The following is a 23,037-nucleotide window of genomic DNA, read 5'->3' as shown; positions in this document are numbered from 1 at the left end:
TATCCCCATAAGGGTCGATGAGTCTGCTAGTAAGAAAATTAGGTGTAGGAAAATTCGAGACCAGCTTTAATTTCCCATTTATCTAATTTTATTAAAGCAATTTTAACATGTCTAAAAGTTCATTCTCTTTATTTATTTATTTAATCTTCAAATGACATTTAAACAAAAGCTTAGTTCAAAACGGTTAATTTAATTTATTTTAGAGAACTTCAGAAATAACGTTAACATTTTAGGTTCAGAACGCAAATATTAGCAAAAGACAGATAGTTCCCAAAGTCCATTCTCCTAACTCCCTAACTAAATTCCTCACTGAAGTGCCATTCCGGCAAAGAAAAAGTCATAAGTCGAGAAAAAGAGTCTTACATCACAGGAACATCAGCAATCCGACAGCATCTCTGGTAAAAAATCAGAAGAAGTTTTTTTACTCAGTAAAATCAGCACTTTTTTTACCTTTTTGATTAGCTCTATCTCTCTAAAAGAGTAACTTTTAAAGAAAAGTCGAGTCCTCATTGGTCAGTTCGGGGGTGGATGAGCATAACCTCATCTCCACATTATACATTTTCTTCCTGTCAGGGGTTTTTTAATGCCCCCATTGTCTTTCATAGTCCGGCCTAGTCGAGTTTCCTTAATTCGCAACTTCAAGTAAAATGCTCACGTTCAGAACCATTGCTCTCATCATTTGGCAGCCATCTAGACTTCCAGGCCACAGCGGCCTTGAACTGCCTTCCGCACAGGCCCAAGCAGTTCGCATTCATTCTCATCTCTGCGGCTGCGCATGCGCTCTGCCTTTGGCTGTCACAGTAAACCAGTGACTCCATTTTGTCACAGGCCTCTCGAGTCAGAATGGGAACTATCATAGAAACAAACACAAATAAACGTTAATAGCCTTTCTGTTTACCTCCCGCCTTACTAAGGTATTCCCTATTAGTAATTACCTAGCAAATAAGCGAAACTTATGCGTAATATACTTACTTAGCTCCAATTTTCTGGCCACAAATACATAGACAAAAGCACATTTATGCTTCATTCCGTTACATCAATGCAGCATATTAGTACAGGACACGACAAAATTACAGAATTAGTTAGTTATAATTGCAACATAAGCAGAGATTAGTTCCCACATGTGTGTGTGTGTGTGTATGTCCAAGTTTTTATTCTAGGTTGATTAGTCTCATACACCACTCCATCAGTTCAGATTACATGTTATCGAAGTGTGACTTCACAAGTGGTATACAAAATGTTGTTTCTCCACCTTGCTCCATCAATACTACAAAGTGTTATACTGAATGCCTTTATCCTTTTCCACTCTGTTACCCTGCTCAAAAAACGGTTTACCTACAAAATATAATTATGAAGTTGACGTGATGTGATTTTATGTGATAAGGAATAACTTTAAATAAAATATGTGTAAAAATCATTTAACACTCAAAAGATAGAACTTTTACTTAATGTGCCCCAGCCTTCATCTGCACTAGTACAAGAATGACTAGACTCCACAAACATATTAGACAAATTGGCATTATTATGAACAATAGACTTAATCTTCACTAATATATCAATATCCTGGCAAGAAATGAGTACCTCCATTGTAGACTAATCGGGGATCGAACCGATCTTACCCAAACAAGACCTAAAGGAAGTTGGGCAAGCTTCCGTTTTATCGAGATTAGGTTATGGGAAAACTATTCTGTGAGTAAATATTTGTTAAGCAACTTGTGACAATCAGACAACTCCAAGGACAATTGCCACATTCTACTTTTTCCACATGCATAGAAGAAACAGTAACTTAAAAGACGTATACTAAAGTTGAAAGTATGTAGTAAAGGTGGATATTCGAGTAATGCAACAAAGCTGACAAACCAAATTGTATTAGCTATTAGATTGAGATTAATTTTCTGACGAGTTTACTTTTCCAAATAGCATTCGTGTTGGCATCACACAGGCACTTGTTTGGACATTGTGGGCCACATTTGAATGAAGGGTAGTGTTTGCTTCCTTGTAATGAAAGCATTTACATGCATTTTACTCGTCATTTCTGACATTGCACCTTGAGTTGCAATATGACATAAACCATCAATGTCAATGTTTAAGGATTGGGCGACCCTGAATGAATGAATGGATATTCTTTTATTGCATAATTAATTAAAATAATTGCAAATTACACACCAGTAACATAAAATAACAGTTAAAAACCATCTTCACACCTTTTGTAAACAATGACTTTGTGCAGAAATAAAATGTGACTTAAAATTTCAGTTAAACTGCCCCTGCACCTTTTATAAACAATGCCTTTGAGCAAAAATACAATGTACTACATTCCCCTATTCCAGCCTTCATTGCAAATTGAGAATCAGTGACGTGCATGAGGCTGTGCAGCCAGGCGCGGCTACGGAGCATCAAATTAGTGCCAGCCGACGAGGAGTGGGCAAAAAAGACGGAAAAGATGGTAATGGTGGAAAAGATGAAATAAACACCGGAGAGGTGGAAGATCCTGTATCTCTCCCATTGGCTGAACTGGGTAAGGAGCAAGTGGGGGTTCCTTGTTTTTCTGGGAGAGTTGTTGAACCTTTTGAAGTTCCTGAAGTCCTGGTACAGGGTGACAATAACGATGGTGTTGCACCTATGATTTGTTTAGACTCAGCAAGAGGAAACCCATCAGATATTACAGTGCGGAAAAGTGATGAAGGCTGTAAACTCACTAGTAATACTATAGAGGAAACATTAAAGGGCCCCCAAAGACATAATGGGGGGATAGATAAATGCGCTGATAAAAATATTGATAAAAACGCTGATTCCCTCCTGGCGCACACTAGACACCTCCCAGCAGATTCCCTTCCGGTGCCCACTGGTTCACCGAGCGATGACTGTTTCTTCACTGGTAATGACGATGACAAGGAAGAAATTGACTCTGAGGGACCGGAGGAGACGGTTTCCAATCGCAACTTATCTACCGATATGGAAGATACACCTATAACAACGGGAAGTGACTCAGAGACTTCACAAATAGATACCTCAGAATCAGAGATTGAGTCAAATCCAGAATATAACACTGTACTTAAACGAAATCTGGCATCTAAGTTAAGTAGAAAGAAGGGAGCAAAAGGAGCTAAGGGGAGGACTTCCAGAAGAACAAAAAAAAAAAGAGGGAGCGTAAATCAATCTGCAGTGGTGAAAAAACTGAACTGGGACTATGTAGCCGCTCCACAGATCTATCAAGATGGCGCAGTTGGAGGCTCTGACCAGCCAAGTAAATCGCAAAGTCCGGCACGAGTATGTTCACAAACACAGGAAAATAGTAATGCAGCAAATTTTGAACTCTTGTTTTCAACTTTGAAACAAATTCAGGGAGAAGCCCGCCAGGAGAGCCAAAGAGCTAAGCAGGCGAATAAAAAAATACAAGGGTCCCTCCGCAAGGTTGATGAATTGTACACAGAAATGGCTGATCGTTTGACAGAAGTGGAGGAGAGGACTGGCAAAGTCGAGGATGAAATGGTAAAGCTGCAGGAATACAGGGAAGAGCAAGAAAAAACATCATCTGACGTCTTGTGGAAACTCGAAGATCTCGAAAATAGACAGAGACGCAATAATATAAGAATTTTGGGCGTTGAAGAAGAGAAGGAAGGGACGGACATACGTGCTTTTGTTGTCGAATTGCTGAAGGGGGCACTACCAGAGCTCGATAAATGGGACTGGGATAAAGAGGTGCAGCGCGCGCACAGGTTTCCCTTAGTACAAAAGAAAAATACAAATCCAAAAGCAAGGGCTATTTTAGTATACATTGGAAATTTCTTGCTTAGAGAGGAAATAATTAAAAAGGCAAAACCTATGTCTAAGCGCTCATATAAGGATATTACATTCTTCACCCGCCCAGACTTCTGCCACACGACTGTGGAGAGAAGGTGGCGAATGAGGCAGCTAATAACGCCTTTTCAGAATATGGGTTGTGAAGTATATTTAATGTTTCCTTGTCGCCTTAAAGTTGGCCATAATGGCCAATTCAGGTTTTTTTTTTCAGAAATAGTAGCACAGGAATATTTGAATCACTTAAAAGAAATGAAAACACAAAGAGATGGAAAGGCACAAAATGAGAGAGCATTAGCCATAAGACAAACAGAATATGCTATACAAAAAAAGAAATAAAAAAGAAATAATGAAATAATGAAGTGCAAGAAGAAGAAAATAAAACAATAAGGGTGGAGCAGTATGAGTAAATATCATTAATGATATAGACTGATATAGACTGTACAAAATGATGCTTCGGGAGGGTGGGAGCGGAGAGGTCCTCTGGGGAGAATCGGCTGTCAGACAGAGGTCACTATTGACCTCTTTGCCAGTAGGGAGGGAGGGGGGGAGGGGTGCAGTCTAGGGGAGGGGGAGGGTGGGGAGGGACAGGGCACGACAAGGCAAAAAAGGCGGAAAAGGCAGAAAAAGACAGAATTGTTAATGAAAGTAAAGGCAGGAGCGAGAGGAGAGGGAGATAAAAAAAGATATAAGATGAGAGTCAGCAGGTTGCAAAGAAGGAGAAGCATAAGTGAAAAAATAAAAAGACATAGAGTGATAAAGTTTGAGTATGAATATAAGTATAGCTGGGTACATATTAGATACACAAAGAATCATTTATGGGAACGAAATACGTAACATGGAATGTATGTGGGCTAAATGAAGCCCAAAAAAGACTCAAGGTATCATTGTTATTGAGACAAATAAACGTAGATTTTATTTTTATTCAGGAAACGCATGTTATTAGCTCACAAGAGTTTTTTTTTAAGCAATTGGGTTTTCGAGTTTTGGTAGCTTCACAGCAAAATGTAAAAAAAAGGGGAGTTGCTATATTATCCAGAGATAAAAATATTTGTGTGAGAAAAAAGGCACATGATCAATGGGGAAGATGGGCAATGGTGGAATGTAGGATTGATGGGGCCTGGACAACGTTAATAAGTGTATATGGATCAACTGAGGATGACCCAGAGATCCTTCAATATTTAGATGTGGAATTGGCTACTTGGGCTCCGAGAATTATAATGGCAGGAGATTTGAATATTAATGGTGCTGATGGTTTGGGTTTAGACTTATTTGGCAATTACTGGGGCAGAAAAAAACGAATGTGCCGTGCTTTACAAGAATTAGCGATAAATAATGTTTTATATGATGTGTGGGGGAAAAAAATGCCAGGGAATAAGGGATATACATACTACTCTGCCCCACATAAAATATGCGTGAGATTGGATTATTTTTTTGTCTCAAATGAAATTCTAATAGAATCCAGGATAGATAGGCTACCGCGAATTTTAAGCGATCATAACCCGCTAACTCTTACGGTGAGAAAATTAAGAACTACCAAACAGATAAGGCAATGGACCTTTGAAAGAGCATTGTTATCGGAAGAAAAATACGTGGAGCACATGAAGTTATGGATTAAAGAATTCTTTGAGAATAATAGAGATAGTACCTCTGTGGGGATAGTATGGGATGCATTTAAGGCGGGGGTACGGGGAGAGACTTTAAGTTTTAGTTCGTATAGGAGAAAGCAGGAACAAATGAAAAATGTGGAAATAGCCGAGGCAGTACTAAAGGCTGAGGAGGGTTTAGAGGAATGTATTTTGAGTGGAACCCCTGTAGAAAATGCATATCTGAAATTGTTAAAAGTGAAAGGTGAAGCTGAAGGTGATATCGCTAGAAAAGCTGCAAAACTTTATACTAGTAAAAGAGAAAAATGTCATGAGTTCAGTGAAACAGTAGGCAGAACTTTGGCAGTCCGTACAAGACAGCAAGAAGCATTAGGCAGTGTAAGGGAGATTAAGGATTCCTTTGGCACAATACATACAGAGACCGAGAAAATCAGGGACGTTTTTAGATCTTTTTATGAAGAGCTATACGAGGAGCCGATAAGGACTGAGTTTGGGAAAATCAGGGACTATTTACAAGATATTCCGGTGGTTAGATTCTCGGATGAGGAAGCAGATGGGTTAGAGGAGATTTTTGTGGAGGAAGAAATAAAAAATGCTATATTAAATCTCCCATCTGGAAAAGCAGCTGGCCCGGACACGATCCCAATAGAGTTCTATAAAATATTCTGGGAGGTCTTAAAAATAGATATGCTTAGGACAATGCTAAAGGCACAAAATGGGGATTCAATACCGAAGACTTGGGGAGGAGCCGAGATAGTTATAATTTAAAAAAAAGGGAAACCATCAGAAGAACCTGGCTCATACAGGCCTATCACGCTAATGAATACGGATACAAAAATCTTCTCCAAGGCATTGGCGACAAGATACGCTAGGATAATAGATAGGGTGGTGAGCAAAAATCAACATGGCTTCATACCAGGGAGGGGTACCACCCATCATACGCGCAAAGTCATCACATTGCTTGATGCCGCAGCAGCCTCAGGGGATCCGATAGCAATTATGTTATTAGATGCAGAAAAAGCATTTGATCGGGTCTCCTGGGGCTATCTGTGGTTTACATTGGAAAGGTCAGGAGTTAAAAAGGGCTTTATTAAGGCAGTGCAAGCGCTATACGTAAATCCCATGGCTTCGGTTAGGGTGAATGCGGGGGTCACTACTCAATTTGCGATAATGAGAGGTACAAGGCAGGGTTGTCCTTGTTCCCCATTGTTATTCGCAATGTATATGGACCCATTAATCCGAAGAATAGAAGCGAGTCCTTTAATAAAATCATTACTTACCCGGATGGGCCTTTGTAAAATATTGGCATATGCCGATGATGTTGCAGTTATTACACCAGACCCAACGGAGGCTATTCCCCAAGTAGAAGCTGAAGCCCTGAAGTTTGGAATAATCTCGGGTTATAAACTCAATACTGCTAAGACGCAGATTATTAAGAACTGTCACACCCCCTGTATAGACGGCCGAGTAATTAAATCAGGAACATATTTGGGGGTGAGCATATCGGCTGAGTTAGATAATTTAGTGGAAACAAATATAACTCCTCTAATAAACAAAGTACGAAAGGACTTAGATAGAATAGATAATCTGCATTTAACAATTTTGGGGCGGACTAATGTGATAAAAATGCTGGTGTTGCCAAAGTTTTTATATTTTTTCAGAGCAATCCCTCTATTATTTGAGAATAATTTATTTAAGAGGATAGAAAACATGATTAATAGGTTTATATGGGCAAAGGGAAAAACCAGGAGAGCACTTAGGTTTATGGTGCTACCGAGGGAAAGGGGTGGGTGGGCATTGCCAGATATAAGGTTTTATTATTGGGCAGCAGCTCTCCAGAATATGGTGGGTCTGGTGGGTGGGGGAGAAGATGAAGGAGGGAATGAGTTAGGCTCATTGGCAATATATGGTTTGTTATTAGGGCCAGAAGCAGAAAATGTTTTTTTGAAGTTTACTGAACCCAGTTATTACAAAAGGACACGGTTTAAGACACTCATCGCTGCATATACTGTATGGAAAGCTTTTATAAAAAAGTTTGGGTTAGGGCGATATAATGTATATACAAGATTGAAAGGAAATCCGAATCTATCCGAGGAAATCACTTCAGGGACTATATTGGGAGAATGGGAAAGAAAAGGGCTTAGAAAGGTTGGAGACATCTTGGGGCAGCAGGGAGTCTACCAGTTTTCTGAATTACAAACTAAATTTGCACTAGATAAAAGACAATTTTTTAAGTATCTACAAATTAGGAGTTTTTTATATAATAAGAAGGGTGGTCCACTAGGGTTTAACAAAAATGCAATCATGGAAGTGATACAAGCAGGGGAGGATTGCACCATTAAGAGATTTTATGCAGAATTGTTGGCCTCAAGGGAGGATGATATAGAGAAATGGGCATGTAAGTGGAAACATAGCTTGAATATTAGTGAGGAAACTTTTGATATTTCCTTAGAAATGGGATATACATTGTTATGCTCGGCGTCCTTACAGGCACAACATTATAAAACATTATATCACTTATATCATACGCCTGCTAAAATAGCTCAATGGGGTGGCATAACTGGAATTAATTGCTTCAGATGTGGGGATTCCGAAGCAGACTTAGTACATATTTTCGCAATATGCCCTCACTTGCAGCCAATGATAAAAAATATTGAGGGGTTTTTTCAAAGCTTAGCAATAGACGTGACTCTTACAGCGTCAATTATTCTCTTGGGGGTAAAAGAAGAAGGAAATGAACAGCAACAGAGTAACTTCAGGGTAGGTGAGAGATGGGAATATTTTTTGTTTATGGCTATGGCAGTATTAAGACTCACTATTGCATCGGCATGGTTGGACCCTAAAGCACCATCATATCACCAATGGCTGGCTAAATTACTTTCAATTTATAATTTGGAGATAGAGATTTATGCAAGAAAGGGGAAAAAGGGTAGGAAAACTGGTAGGCAGATCTGGGGACCTATTATCCGGTGGAAGGAAGAGAGTTTGGACTGAAACATGTGATTTATGTATTTATTGGTTTAGGAGGATTCGGGTAGAAAATGGTAATATTGTTTGATATGTATCGAGATTACAAAACATTGTATTTCTTTTCTTTTCTTCTTTTTCTTTTCTGACAACATGCTTAGATATTTGTAAGATAAATGCTCTTGTCGTGCCCTGTATGTATGTAAAAATATGGGAAAAATCTGTCAATAAAAAAACTTTAAAAAAAAAAAAAAGAGAATCAGTGACGTAAAATAACAGATACAAATGGACCTCACATCTTTTGTAAACGATGACTTTGTGCAAAAATGCAACGTCATGCCCCTATTCTGGCCTTCAAATGTGTTCTTGGTCCCCCATACTCCAGCCTTTGAGGGAAGAGTCTAGTGTTGAAACCCCACTTATACCAAGGACGTTCCTGACTTGGGGGAAACCTGTCGAAATCAATGGTATTTAAAATGTGACTTATTGTTGAAAATGAAAGCCCTTAAAAAGCTTTGCATGGGGTAAACCCAGAGCCCGTTAGTCCTGAAGGTGATGACAGAAAACGGGTTCAGAGTACCTCAATGCTAATTTAGACGGTACAAATTGTCTATTTGATTATGGAGCACCATGGAGTTGCTTTCCAGTGTGCTGTTGTCAAATGTAATTGGGAAACCAGACGTTTACACTTCTGAAAAACATCAAACACAGGTGTAAAACCAAACACATCCAGTTGTCACTTGACGAATTAAACATTTAATGCAACTTTTAATGCAGCTATCTTCAAATACAGATCAATTCAGCCTGCAAAAATATCACAAATAACCTCTGGTTGGCCAAAATAAATTGTACATTGCCATCCATTTACCAGCTGTGGGACACGTATCTTTTTAATCTTGAGTGAAGGGATAGACAGTACTTTTAGAATCTGAATTAAAAACTCATCAGATAGACACAAGTCACCAATTTGTTTTGTAACAAGTGGTGTAGTAATGTCTCCAGGAATGACTTATGCCCAGCTTGCAAAATCCGCTCAGAATCCATTCTGCACCTGTTATTTTTTTGTCCCCACTACAAATCTATGAGGGGAATGTGGATTATCCCACTGTGTAGATTGGTTGGCCCTGGATACTACCTTGAGGCGATGAGAACTCTGTTTACTGATACACGCAGGGTAATAGTTTTCGGATTTGCCAAATATTGGTATGCACTATGGACCCAGCCATTTAAATGTATTGTATGATTTGTCTACCTCTGTTTTTAATTTTTATATTGTATCTTAAGGCAGCCGTGTGCTCTTTTAGAATGGTTTTTAAAACTTGTATTTTTATTTTGTCCTAATTTAGTTTTGTGTTGTGCACTTTTTAAGATCCTTGGGATCGGAACAAAGGGGCATATTACCAAGGGCCTTATCGCCGCTTTAGCGGGAATTTTTCCCGCTAGAGCGGCGATAATTTTATCGCCCTATTACCTAGCTGTCGCTAACACCAGTTAGCGACAGCTAGTAGGAGATAGCGATCATCTTGGGGCCCACTTTGCATGTCAGCGATCTTTATCTCTAATGACATGCAAAGTGGGCGTGCCAAGATGTTAGCGACTGGAAACAGTCGCTAACATCGCTATCTCCTATTACCTACTTTTGGAAATAATCGCGCTAAGCGCGATTATCTTCGAAAGCTAACGCCTGCCCAGAGCGGTTCTTAGCCATGTTATCCAATGGAAGGTAGATAACATGGCTAAGAGCATTGTCACGATAATGCATGAATATCGCTGATTTTACAGCGATATTCATGCATTTCGGCCGATTTTCATCGCTTAGGAGATAAACCTTGATAATTGCAAGGTTTCTAAGCGATAAAAATAGGCGAAGCACGGCGATAAAAATTATTGCTTCTAACCAAGCTTAGCGAGAATTATCGCTTATTCTTGGTAATATGCCCCACAGTTATACATGATGATGATTGGGATACTAGACGTTTACACTTTTGAAATAACAGCAAAGCATAGGTGTGAACCAAACACATCCAGTTGTCAACTGATGAATTAAACATTTAATACAACTTTTAATGCAACCATCTTTAAATACAAATTAATAAAGCCCACGAAAATATCACAAAGAACCTTGTGTAGGCCAAAATAAGTTGTGCATTGCCTATTCATTTACCAGCTGTGGGACACGTATCTTTTTAATCTTGAGTGAAGGGATAGATAGTACTTTTAAAATCTGAATGAAGAACTCATCAGATAGACCCTAGTCATGAATATCACTTTGTAACTACGCATCTGCTTCATTACCGAATTAAAAAAAAACTAAAAAACATTTACACCAGTTAAGTGCTCTTTCTTCCTTTAAACTTCCTGCTCGAACTCTTATTCTGACCCAACGCTGGTGTAATCAATACACAGACGAATATAATAAAGTCATAATGTTTCACGGTTGATGGCTACCTGCTGAGTGTTCTTTGTCCTATACATTCATCACGCTCTCCCATTATTAGCATTCATATTATTGAGTACTATAAACAATTTTATTATTTTAAACAGCGATCCAAGGGGGTAGCAGAGGTCCGAATCAAACGCACATCTCTGCTGCACAAATCAGGGTTAGAATATCGACACACCAATCATGTATACGTTGAGTGCTACTGACAGTGCCCTTCGTCCACACCTTGCTACCCAATGAGTGTCACATATGTCTCGACCTGACAATAGGTTACAAGCAAATTCAGAACTGTAACATGGCAACGGAGCACTATGATCCAGTAGTTGCAAAAAGTAGCAATTCCTTGTACTAAACAATGTGTCCAAAAGTGCATTTGTCTTCTTCCAAGATGTATTCTCAATGTTTCCAGTTTTGAAGCAGGTGCATACATCTAACAGTAAGTGTAGATTGTTATACCATTAACTGTGCTATTTTATATTGTTACGCTGTTATTTTAATAGTGTGCTATATTTTTTATATTATACTGATTACAAAATATCTCAGTTTACCTGTATGGCAAAATATATAAAGTGCTCTGAGGTTTTAGAGCCTCGTACGTGCTATATTAAAAACTTCAAATAAGTAAGCAAATCAGTCTTTTCCGTGAGTGTTTTGTTGGTGAAACGTCAACTATGTTTCGGGAAATACATCGTTTTCTTTCCTGTCTTCAGCTCTGCCTACACGTATAACAGCATTAGTTTAAGAGTGAAGCAAAAAATGTGTCATTTATGCAAATTATCTGTTGTCACCTGTTGCTGTTTGTGGAGATGTGTCTCCTAGCACAGATAGTAAACCCAGCTCTCTGGTTTAAAATACGTTGTGCTGCTAGTGAACTTTTTTTTTTTTTTTGCTGAGTTTTATATAGCGCGAACTAGACCCGAACCGAATCAGGTATCAGAGCGCTTTACATAGCACCAGTTACGTTACATGAGGACACACTTTCATTTTTTTTTAGGCACGGGGAGAAACTAGCAACATAATAATAACCATTGGATTGAAGAAAAGGTAAGAATGAGCGTGTTTTATTACTGTACCTTTAAATTGGCATGCACGCATTTTAACAAGTGTTGGTTCTGAAGCAACTCCTCAAAAGTAATGAGAACGTATTCTTCACTTTTTGTTCAGCATGGTTTCTTAGTAACAAGTATTACAGGCGCCTGAGCAGCTTCTGATCTTAGCTTGGCCAGTGGTGCCACACAACACTTGATAGGGAGACTGACCAGGGAAACTCCGCTATGGGTAAGCAATCTGTTGTGGGACATGTTCTCCCTGCATGGCTTCCAAAATGGGGAATAATAATAGGTATTAACAAACTAGTGGATCTTTAGGGGAGAGATGGCTCAAGCTACTGGAGGTTCTCAAAGATGAATATGAATTGGTAGATTCAGAAACATTCAAATATGTCCAATTGTGACATGCTCTTGTGGTGCTTGTACCGTGGGCAACAACCATTGAGGAAGCCTCTCCACTGAAGGATGGAATATGAGTCTCTGCAAAAGAAAGCCATATTCCAAATTTATAGGACAATAAATAATGATACACCAGACTTTTTACTGGGTTTTTGGGGAAAAAGGGAGGAAGATTTCGGGCCTTTCCAAGAAGGGAAATGGGAGGAGGTGCTTGATGCTTCTAGAGAGGTTTCAAAAAGGACTGTTTTCCGATTGGGACAACTAAAAGTGCGACTTAGAGCATACCTCGCCAGAATACTCCTTGCCAGAATTGGCAGTGAGATGACTGATCGATGCCTAAGAAGATGAGTAAAAATATAAAATGACAATCAATGCCATGGAGGTTCTCAATGCAGAGCTATACAGAGAAGGCAAAAATCTGAACTTTTTTAAGTCCCAAGCGGACAGCAAATTAGGAAATAAATGGACATCATCTCTGGTAGAACAGGAAAGTCTTCTTTCTCAAAATCTCCCACTCACCCTCAAAAATCAAGAGGTTTTTATACATTATTTTTGCATATGATTTTTTTACAAGATCTGTAGGATCACTGTCTTGTGAGCAAATGCACGATTTCTTCAGCGAATTAGAGTACATGTAAAATAAACATCATATTACCTTAACACAGATGCACTAACCCACTACATGAATATTTATTCAGCCCTCGCTAAGCTAATGTCATTCGGAGATGCTAGAACAAAACTAGATACATGAAAAATAACAGGGTATTTGAATGAACAGCCACAGCGAAGCAAAGGAAGAACATTGGAAATGTTTTGAGTTGTGACTGACAGCTCATTGAGAGCAGAATAACAACAAAAAGAAACAAGTACATCGCAGCTTGACTGTGTGGTGCAAAGTTTGCTAGGAGAGAAGGAGGTCAGGGAGGATAGTAATTGAGTGGCATGGGTCACTGACTTCTTGAACAACAAGGCGTTTCCATCTAAAATGTGGCCTGGTTAACATATAACAGAAAAACACACTTCTTCTACACATCATAGGACATTTGTTTCAAAAGCAAAAATATTATATCGGTATGCACAACTGAAATTTGAGTGTGAAATTACATTCTACACATTGTTAATGATGCGCCAAATGTAAACAGATAATAAACTTTCCCACAGAGCTCACTCTTTCAAGCTCTCCTAATCATTTAAATGAACATCACTTATTTGGGTAATTATTATCTTATTATTTAGGTACCAAGAGACAGTTTAATGATATGTGCGAGGGGAAAGATGTATACCAATATGTTTTATGGAGTTTAGATAATCTATAGCCCTAGATTCAGAAAAAGTGTGTTGGCCTAATAAAACCCTTTCTATTAAAAACTGAAAGGTACTTAAATGCCTCTTCGTAAAAGAAGAAAGAAGCGCTGCCTTTGCAATTATATGTAAAAAAAAAGCAATTATCGGAATCCAATTTAATAACATTTTGAGAATGCCCACCAGTCATAGAATCAGTAGTTTCGGTCATTATGCTTCTTCGTCAAGGAAAATCAACCACAATGCAGTGTCAAAACTCGCTCACACTTCAGCAAGGAAGCAAACAAAAAAAACTCAGAAGAGCAGACTAATGTGATGGGTCATTGCACATCAATTCAAAGAAATGTGCAGCTGCACAGAATACTTTCTTGTTATCGGAAATGCCAACCACAACTGAACACCACGGCAGACAGTGCCCTAGTGACCACAAAATGGCCGCCATAAGTATCTGATGTGAGTCAAGTTGGAAATCAAAAAGGGTAAACACCTGCTATAAAGCTGCAATGGAAGCACGAGACCCACAAGGCTTACCAACTCTTCTGCACACAATCCAGCAAGGATTTATGCATGGGATCCACCAGGGACTACGAAAGACTCCCAACCTCTTGAAGCAGAGCTGATCGCAGCAGTGGATTAAAGAATCTAATGCCACAAGCCTCGTCCCATTTTGCTTCCTTCCTCTCTCCTCTCTGGTCCTAGGGTGCTTTGTGTCCTGTTAGAGGTTCATTCTACCCCCGGCTCAACGCCATGGAGAAGTGTGGCTCAGTGGTTAGAGGCGGCAGACCCGGAAGCTGAGATCAGCCGTGGACCAGGGTTCGATTCCCCGCCTCGGCGGGTCTCGGGCTCAAAAATTCCACGGACTCGACAATTCTCGCTCCGGTGCCTACTCGACTCACGGGGTCACACTCTGCGACTCTGGGCAATAGCTTGCTTAATCTCCACTACGGCCCCTCGCGGCGGGATGCCTGGCTTTCACCTTGTGAATACCCTGCCGGGGTATCTCTCACAGGGGAATACCAGGACGGGTTCCCTAAGCAAGCGCCTTGAGACCCCTGGGTGAAACGTGCGCTATATAAATCGAAATACATTTACATTTACATTTACATTTCCGTGCAATAGCTCCAGAACACAAGTGGGGGCAGGGATATTGGCTTTCTGAGCTTACCCCTTTTCTCTCCTCTGAAACTAGGTTCAAGCAAGATAACCAATCCACCTGCACACCTTCTTCTGTGTAATGCACCACACCAGGGTGTTTTCTCGGATTATCACACTTTGTGGCACTTTAGAAAACATGGATACATTTGGTTTCACCACAGTCCATGCCCTCAAATCCAGCTTCCCCCACCCACTCCTCATTCAATCCAAAGTTTTTTGCCTCCATTCACACCATAGCTGATGCTTCAAACTGCAGAGCCTGGTTTGGAAAGTTAGACCCCACATACAGTGCATTCATCTCATTTAGGAACGCTACAGATATACAGGGCTAGGAATTCACCAACTCGGAAAAGCTAGCGATATACAGAGCCTGTAATTCACTCGCGCTGCGAAGTTAGAGTTAAAACAAGCCTGTAATTCACGGATACTGGATGTCAGAGACACACAACGCCAACAATCCATACACTCTGGGAAACTATTGATATAGGGATACTAAATGCCTGTAGTTTACATATTGTGGGAAGCTTGACAAATACAGAGCCTGTAATTTATTTGTCAGCTACAGCCAGGGCCACTGGAATTATGTGATTGTGCTGCGTTTTTCACAAAATTAGGGGTTTGCCGCATTTGCCACATAATACATCATCTGCTGCATAATCTGCAGATTTTAACCCAAATAATGGTTTGGAGGTCAAACTGATCAAAAGTTACAAAAAATGCAGCAACGTGTTGCGACGTAGTGGCAGGTTCTTTGGAAAGGTTGACTGGTCACCATTCTGTTGCTTATTGCTATATGTAGGTGTTCAACTGGTACCAATACAGTGCAACCTACTCCCAGACAGTGTTGGCAAGTATAAAAAACAACAAGATAATGAAATACTGTCAGAAAATGTGTCACGTTCTGCCGCATAATTTGCCTTTTCTCTTTGCATAACTTGGTCAACTCTGCTACATAATTTGACTCTCCCTTGCAGCATAATTCCAGTGGCAGTGGCTACAGCTATATGGATCCAGTAATTCGGTCACTCTGGGGGAGTTAGGGATATTGATAGCAGATAAATCAGTTACCCCAGGGTGATGCCTCCTCAGGAGTTCTTTTGCTTCTTTGCAGCCGAGATTGGGTGGCTGCCAGAGAGACTGAGTGAGAATCACCTGGTCAAAGAGGCTGAGCTGGAATGGAGAAGGTAAACCCAAGATGTCTTCCTCTGGATCCACATCACCCACATCTGGGGCAGGGATGGACTAGGCAAGAAGAGAGAGAAATTAAACAGCAGCACATGAGGTCAGCAATCACCACCGAGCCCGCTCTGGTTACAGTCAACAAAAATAGCTCAGTACTGCCAGACAGGGGCGTAACACAGGCTCCCGCAGCCCCTACGGTGTGGGGGGGGGGGGCCCGAGCTGCAGGGGCCCCCCTCAGCACAGTACTCAGGCCTGAGAGCTTCGGATTAAATCAAGTGCTGGGGCCTCTCAATGTACCTTGCAGGGGGCCCCCTCAACGATCGTTACGCCACTGCTGCCAGAAGGATGTACATCTGAGGGCCCAAGTCACAAACTGCTAGAGACCCCTCCTCATTCATGAGCAGCAACTGTCCCATATACACTAAGCCAGGGGTCTTTAAACTGGGGGGGCGGGCTTCCCTAGGGGGGCCTCAAGTTATCCCAGGGAGGGCGTCAGGCTCTGGCCAAAAGAAACATTATGCTGATAACAATGCTTTGTTTTAAGCTGAAAAAATGAGAGACAGTGAGCTGCTCTGTAATGGGCCACCTCTAGCATCTTTTGTCATTTATATCCTGGCTGTGAGTATGTGTGAACAGGGAAGGGACTCCAAATATTCTTCAAAACCCCCGTTTATAATAATCATACTCTGGATATCTTTAAACGTTAGTAAGGCCTGCCTGACCAGAATAGTATGTTTGGCAATCATGTATTTCAATTCATTTTTAAAACAGTAACATTACTTAACTGCAATGTTTAAATACGTCTAGATATATTTAAACATTGCCTGTTAATTACATATTTCCAGTTAAATAGAATAGCTGTGGGAAATTCTGAGAGGGGCCCGATGATTTTTTTTCCAATTTGGGGAGGGGGGAATACAAAGTTTGAAGACCATTACACTAGACTAAGGTGGCAACTTCCTTGAAAGATTCAGACAGAATACTCTCTCAACACCTCATCGCTCCCTCTTCTGCGTGTCTGACATTCACCTTTTCCCATTCACATCACTCTAGTTCCAGATACGCAGTCCATTCCGCGGTACCCATTCACTCCAAACCACGTAATGCATCACCCCTTCAATTCCCTTTACCATGTATCACTCTATTTACTGTATATGCCTTCATTGCCCCACAGTTTCCGTCGAAAGCGTCATTATAATAGGCTTAAAGCTAACACCCCTGGACCGCGCTGGCAGTGCAATCATTTCATAGGCATGTGTCACGCGCCTGATCCCCCCTGTCGGTACACTGCTGGGCAGGGTGTGATACAGGCTCCGCCAATGACTTCACTTCCGGGATGTTCAGCCGGGCATTTTGTTATCACTACGAGAAACCCGCTGTTAGCTCTCAGTTTGTCCTGACTGGCAAAGGAGGTGTTTCAAAATGCTTTACACCATGCCTCCACGAAAGCTGTGTAAACAAGCTTACAACAGAAGCAAGCAATCCCATACCGCCGACAAAAGCCATATCCTCCCGCTCCATTATTCCATCAAGACAAAAAGAGAAATACGATGTTCTATGCAACACACTGAATGCAACACCCTCGCATGTGAAGTACACACGAAAAGTGTTTTCTAGAATAAATACAAAATACCTCCCCCAGATAGAACATGGTGCCTCCAAAACATTCAACCCCCAGCCAGCGGCTATCCCCCCTCCCCAAGACTGTCACCCCGTATTTTTCGCAGAAATCTACCAAGCAATGCTCAAAATGCAGCAAACAAAGTTAACCATAACTGTTATCTTTGTTCTGAAATGCCCTGGCCAGTGGTCAAAGGCCTGGCCCACGTGTGGCAACTTCTCTCGCAACCTACTGCGCTTTGTGACGCAAGAGTGGGCGTAGACTGTGCCCTAACCACACCACTGTGATAAATATAGAACATGAGGAAGGAACAGCCAAGAATCGATCACTGGTCTTTGCTGGTTGGGAGATATTGGCTCCCACCCCCTCTGTCAGTTTTCAGATCCAGCAGGGGCAGTCATTTTATCCTGTGCACACTGGGATGGCCTAGGCTGGTGGGGACAGCTCTGAAGTGGGCCTTTGGTGCCCAATGAGTAACTACACGCAGAAAAAAGTAGCAGCATAGACATGTTATGACAGGGTACCCAGGGCTCGAGTCGGGGTACCACGCGGGTGGACAGCGTCCCCCCACTTATTTTAACAGGAGCTCGATAACTATAAACTGCAACTGAGTGCAAGCCACCTTTCGTGACGTTACTTCCTGTTGTGACGTCAGCGTCTCCCCACTTCTTTTTTTAGGACTTGTGCCATGAGGGTACCCCAATTCTTTGTCTTGTGTTTCATTACCTTCTTAGCCAAGCACAACATCTCAACAAACCTGAGCTAATTTCTTGTATAATGGGTGAAATCACTTATGGTGGCAATATTGAACTGTTGCCTTCTTGCTGTTCCCGATGAACCGGTAAGTGTAAAGTTCCTTTGAGTCTGCTCGCATTTGGGGCATGATTGTGGGACACGAATACGGTGTGTGAGATGGGTGCAGCTGAGTCAATATTCCCTAGGTTTGAAGGTCCATGGGTGTTTCAGGAGTCCTGTATACCTCAGCACGTATCTCATTTATTCCTAGTCCCCTGACAACTGGGGTGAGCACCTGCATCCAGGTCACTATAGAAACTGTTTCCAGTACTGGACTTTTGTGTGATAGCATAATGCATCAACACACCAGAAATCAATGATTTGCAGGAGATTGGTCAGGGCTGAAACCAGCCAGGGCTAGTCACGAAGGTAAGTTACACTTGTGAGAAAGTTAAACATGTAAGTTTGCTCTCAACTTTAGAGTAACTTTACTACTTTACGCTATTCACCGTTTAAGGGGCTTATTCACAAACTGCATTTTGTAGTACATTTAGTAGTACTGGAATGGTAGTTTTAAAGTACAACAAACTGCTATTAACAAACCTGTGAGTGTAAATCTCCACCTCCTCCTCTCCTATCTTTTCTATGTAGAGATCCTCACATGTGTAGGTTTACTATTTAGTAGTAAATGCGGAAAGGACCTGGGGCTGAAAATAGGGGCATACTTACTTCTAAATTGAAGAGGTTTAAGTAGGAGCAAGGAGTGGTTTAGGAGGCTTGGGGAGGGTGCTAGGGAGGAGCATGTAGGGGTGTAGGAGGGCTAGGGAGATGTTTAGGAGAGGAGCTGCATTCGCCAACAAAAGATAAAGCCTGCTGCTATTCACAATCTGTACTTCTAAAGTTACTACAGCCAACAAGCATTTGCAATGCAATAGGTCTCGCATTAGGAAAGTTAGAGCTATTGGTCTTGTAAATGACACATTTTTTATTTATGTGTTGGTTTTGAAAATAGCGAAATTAATAGCTTTGTCATTTACAATGCCAATACTTTTATCTTTTGCAAATGTGACACCTATAGCATTTGTAATGCAACATGTTTTGTATTTACGTGACTTGGATGTATTGATATTACAAATAACAATGGCTAAATTTTTTAAAATAATTAATACTTAAATAAAAGTTATTGTAATTTATAATGGCAATAGCTTAAACTTTTGTAAATAACTTTTGTGAAGATTATGTTCAGTGTATTTTATTGCGACGAAAATCCAAGAACAGAAGTGAAATATTAACATCTTTTTGTGACATTTGTAATAAAGCTTGAAACATTGAGAGAACATATTTGAACCAGTTGTTGTTGAATGGTTGCACAGATTGATACTGTGGTGGCGCTGAGTGATGTTGTGGCGACGAGTGATGCTGTGGCGATCAGTGATGCTGTGGTAGCGCATAGTGATGTTGTGGTGCCCCTGAGTGATGCTGTTGTGCCCCTGAGTGATGCTGTTGTGCCCCTGAGTGATGCTGTGGTGCCCCTGAGTGATGCTGTGGTGGTGCCATAGATAGAGTGAGGGCGATAGATAGCTAGAGGGAGGGCGATAGATAGCTAGAGTGAGGGCGACAGACAGATAGAGAGGGCGATAGATAAATAGAATGAGGGCGATAGATAGAGTGAGGGCGAGAGATAGAGTGAGGGCAAGAGATAGAGTGAGGGCGAGAGATAGAGTGAGGGCGAGAGATAGAGTGAGGGCGAGAGATAGAGTGAGGGCGAGAGATAGAGTGAGGGGGACAGATAGATAGAGTGAGGGAGATAGATAGATGTGTGTGGTTGTGTGTGTGTGGCTGTGTGTGCAGTTGGGTGTGGTTGTGTGTGTGGTTGTGTGTGTGGTTGTGTGTGTGGTTGTGTGTGTGGTTGTGTGTGGTTGTGTGTGTGGTTGGGTGTGGTTGTGTGAGGTTGTATGTGTGGCTGTCTGTGTGTGGTTGTGGTTGTGTGTGTTGTTGGGTGTGGTTGTGGGTATGTGTGGTTAGGTGTATTGGTGTGGTTGTGTGTGTGGTTGTGTGTGTGTGGTTGTGTGTGTGGTTGTGTGTGTGGTTGTGTGTGAGATTGTGTGTGTGTGTGGTTGTGTGTGTTTGTGGGGTTGTGTGTGTGGGGTTGTGTGTGTGTGGTTGTATGTGTGTGGTTGTGTGTGTGTGTGCGTAGTTGTGTGTTGTATGTGTGTGGATGAGTGTGTGTGCGTGGTTGTATGTATGTGTGTGTGCAGTTACAGAAGGATGTACGTGGAAGAGAGCAGCAGATCAGCACAGCAGAAGAGAACAGGGAGTTAAAGAAGGAGGCGGTGGAAGAGAGCAGCAGATCAGCCCAGGAGAAGAGAACAGGGAGTTAGAGGAGGAGGCGGTGGAAGGGAACAGCAGATCAGCACGGGAGAAGAGAACAGGGAGTTGGAGAAGGGGGCGGGTGGAAGAGAGCAGCAGATCAGCATAGGAAAACAGAACAGGGAGTTAAAGAAGGAGGCGGGTGGAAGAGAGCAGCAGATCAGCACAGGAGAAGAGCTGAGAACAGGGAGTTAAGGAAGGTGGTGGGGTGGAAGAGATCAGCAGATCAGCACAGGAGAAGAGAACAGGGAGTTAAAGAAGGAAGCGGGTGAAAGAGAGCAGCAGATCAGCACGGGAGAAAAGAACAGGGAGTTAAAGAAGGAGGCGGGTGGAAGAGAGCAGCAGATCAGCACAGGAGAAGAAAATAGAACAGGGAGTTAGCGAAGGATACTCTGTGCACTGGCTGAGCTGCAATGACTGAAATGGTCTGAGCCATGATCAGGAGGCGCTGTACACTGGTTGAGATCCTCCGTGCAACGGTTGAGAAGTCTTGTGCAAATGTGAGATTTGTGCAGTTGTGAAGATGCTCTGTGCACTGGCTGAGAAACTAAGCGCAGTGATTTAAATATGATATATGATGATCAGGAAGATATGTGCAATGGTTGAACCCCTCTGTGCAATGATTAAGAAGCTCTGTGCACATGTTGAGGTGATCAGTACAACGTGCAACTGCATATGTGCAGTGGTCATTTCATTTCATAATGCTTTATTCGGAGCAAGAAACAAGTCCATAAAAGCACAACATACAAGTTACGATAAAAGATACAGGTCCATAAAAACACAACATACAAAATACAATAAAAATAGCGGTGGCCATACTAATGCAAACTATACAAATGAATTGATAATAGTTAAAACTGCATACTTTTCCTAGCATTTATTGATTTTAAAAGGAAGGTAGCTGTATAAAAACAGACATCGGGGTGATGAAGGTTAAAAAGCAGTCTCATGGAGTCTTTTACAGTCCTAACTCCAAACTTTACAAACACAGGTTTAAGATAAGCAATCCGCAAGTGTTTATACAGTTGACAAAACAAAAGGAAGTGCATAGTGCTTTGTACACAAATATTATCACATGGGCAAGGGCCAACAGGGGGTGACCGCTGTTGTGGGAAGGCCACTAGGTTGTGGGCTATCCCAGTTCTCAATCTAGTCAACACAAACCGATGGGCCTTCCAAGTCACCTGAGATAAGTACGGTTGATAGCCTAAAAAATCATTTAAATCATGATATAGAATGCAAGAAGAAAGTTCAACACTGTCTTGGTGCCGTCTGTTAGCTTGGTGGTTTAAAAAAGAGTTCTTGATTTCATATTTAGCTAAATCAGAGGCACCACAATGGTCGGTAAAAACATCCAGGCCAAAGCTTTAGCCATGGGATCCTTTGATAGTTATCCAGGGACAAACAATCAGATATAATTGATCTACACAATGACGTCTCTTCTTTCATCCATATCGAGCGCCAGAGCATGAGTGGTCTCAGGAGAATTAAATCGGAAAGATGGGAAATGCCCAGTTCTTTATGCACTAAAACGTTGGAAACTGAGCTGGGTAGACACAAAAGTCTCTTTAAAAAAGTATTTTCCTCTACTTGAAGCGGACCCGCCGGGGCATAGCCCCAGATACCTGCTCCATATAGAGCCGTAGAGAGGCATCGGGAGTGAAATATTTTCAGCATGTCATGGACACGCCTGTCACCCAACTTCGTGGCCAACGTAAATATACCGTTTGAACTCCTGGCCATCTTAGATCTTACATTATTGTGCTCGCTAGACCATTTATTAAATTTATTATTTGAGAATGTAACCCCTAAATAAGAAAAATTATCAACAAGTTGAACCTTCTGTCCATCGATAAAATAGGAAAAAGGCTTCTTTCCGTTCCTCCACCCACATTCCATTACAAAGGTTTTGGATTTATTAATCACTAGCTTTCTTCCCTTGATAAATAGGGAAAAACCATCCATCAATCGTTGAAGGCCTATGGGGGTGCGTGAAATTAGGACCGCGTCATCCGCGTCTAGTAAAACAGGGACGCGGTCTCCATGTATTGTGGGAGCATCCACTGCCATTGATTTTAAGATGGAATCTATCTCATTGATAAAAAGAGTAAAAAGCAGTGGGGCCAACACACATCCCTGTCTAATTCCACGCCCAATTTTAAACTTGGTGGTGCATTCCCCTTTGGTACCGTAACGTACACAGGCACGTAATTTGGTATACAGTCGTGCCAGGAAAAATACGATACCCTCGGGGGCCCCCATGCCGATAAGCTTGGCCCACAGGATGGCGTGATCCACTAGGTCGAAGGCACTACTTAAATCCGCAAAGCAGAGATAAATAGAGCCTGGTTTTGTGCAGTGGTCAAATGTCCTGTGTAATAGTTCAGATGCTACGTAAAGTTTGGA

General features: G+C 41.5%; 1 protein-coding gene and 1 long non-coding RNA gene across 3 annotated transcripts in view; one reads left to right on the top strand and one right to left on the bottom strand.

Moving 5' to 3' along the window:
- Window positions 1-23,037, bottom strand: part of RINL (Ras and Rab interactor like) — a 387,388-nt gene that overhangs the window by 252,484 nt on the left and 111,867 nt on the right. For both annotated transcript variants that reach the window (XM_078661180.1, XM_078661182.1), the window contains exon 2: window positions 15,792-15,965. The gene's annotated coding sequence lies outside the window, so the exon portion shown is untranslated. The remainder of the gene's footprint in view (window positions 1-15,791; window positions 15,966-23,037) is intronic.
- The window catches only part of LOC144783074 (uncharacterized), a 44,134-nt gene continuing 39,408 nt past the window's right edge, over window positions 18,312-23,037 (top strand). Inside the window, exon 1 of the long non-coding RNA XR_013601385.1 lies at window positions 18,312-18,367. This is a non-coding gene — a long non-coding RNA (uncharacterized LOC144783074). The remainder of the gene's footprint in view (window positions 18,368-23,037) is intronic.

This window comes from Lissotriton helveticus, chromosome 9, assembly GCF_964261635.1.
Source record: "Lissotriton helveticus chromosome 9, aLisHel1.1, whole genome shotgun sequence".
Taxonomy (NCBI): Eukaryota; Metazoa; Chordata; class Amphibia; order Caudata; family Salamandridae; genus Lissotriton; species Lissotriton helveticus.
This window is presented reverse-complemented; position numbering and strand designations above follow the sequence as displayed.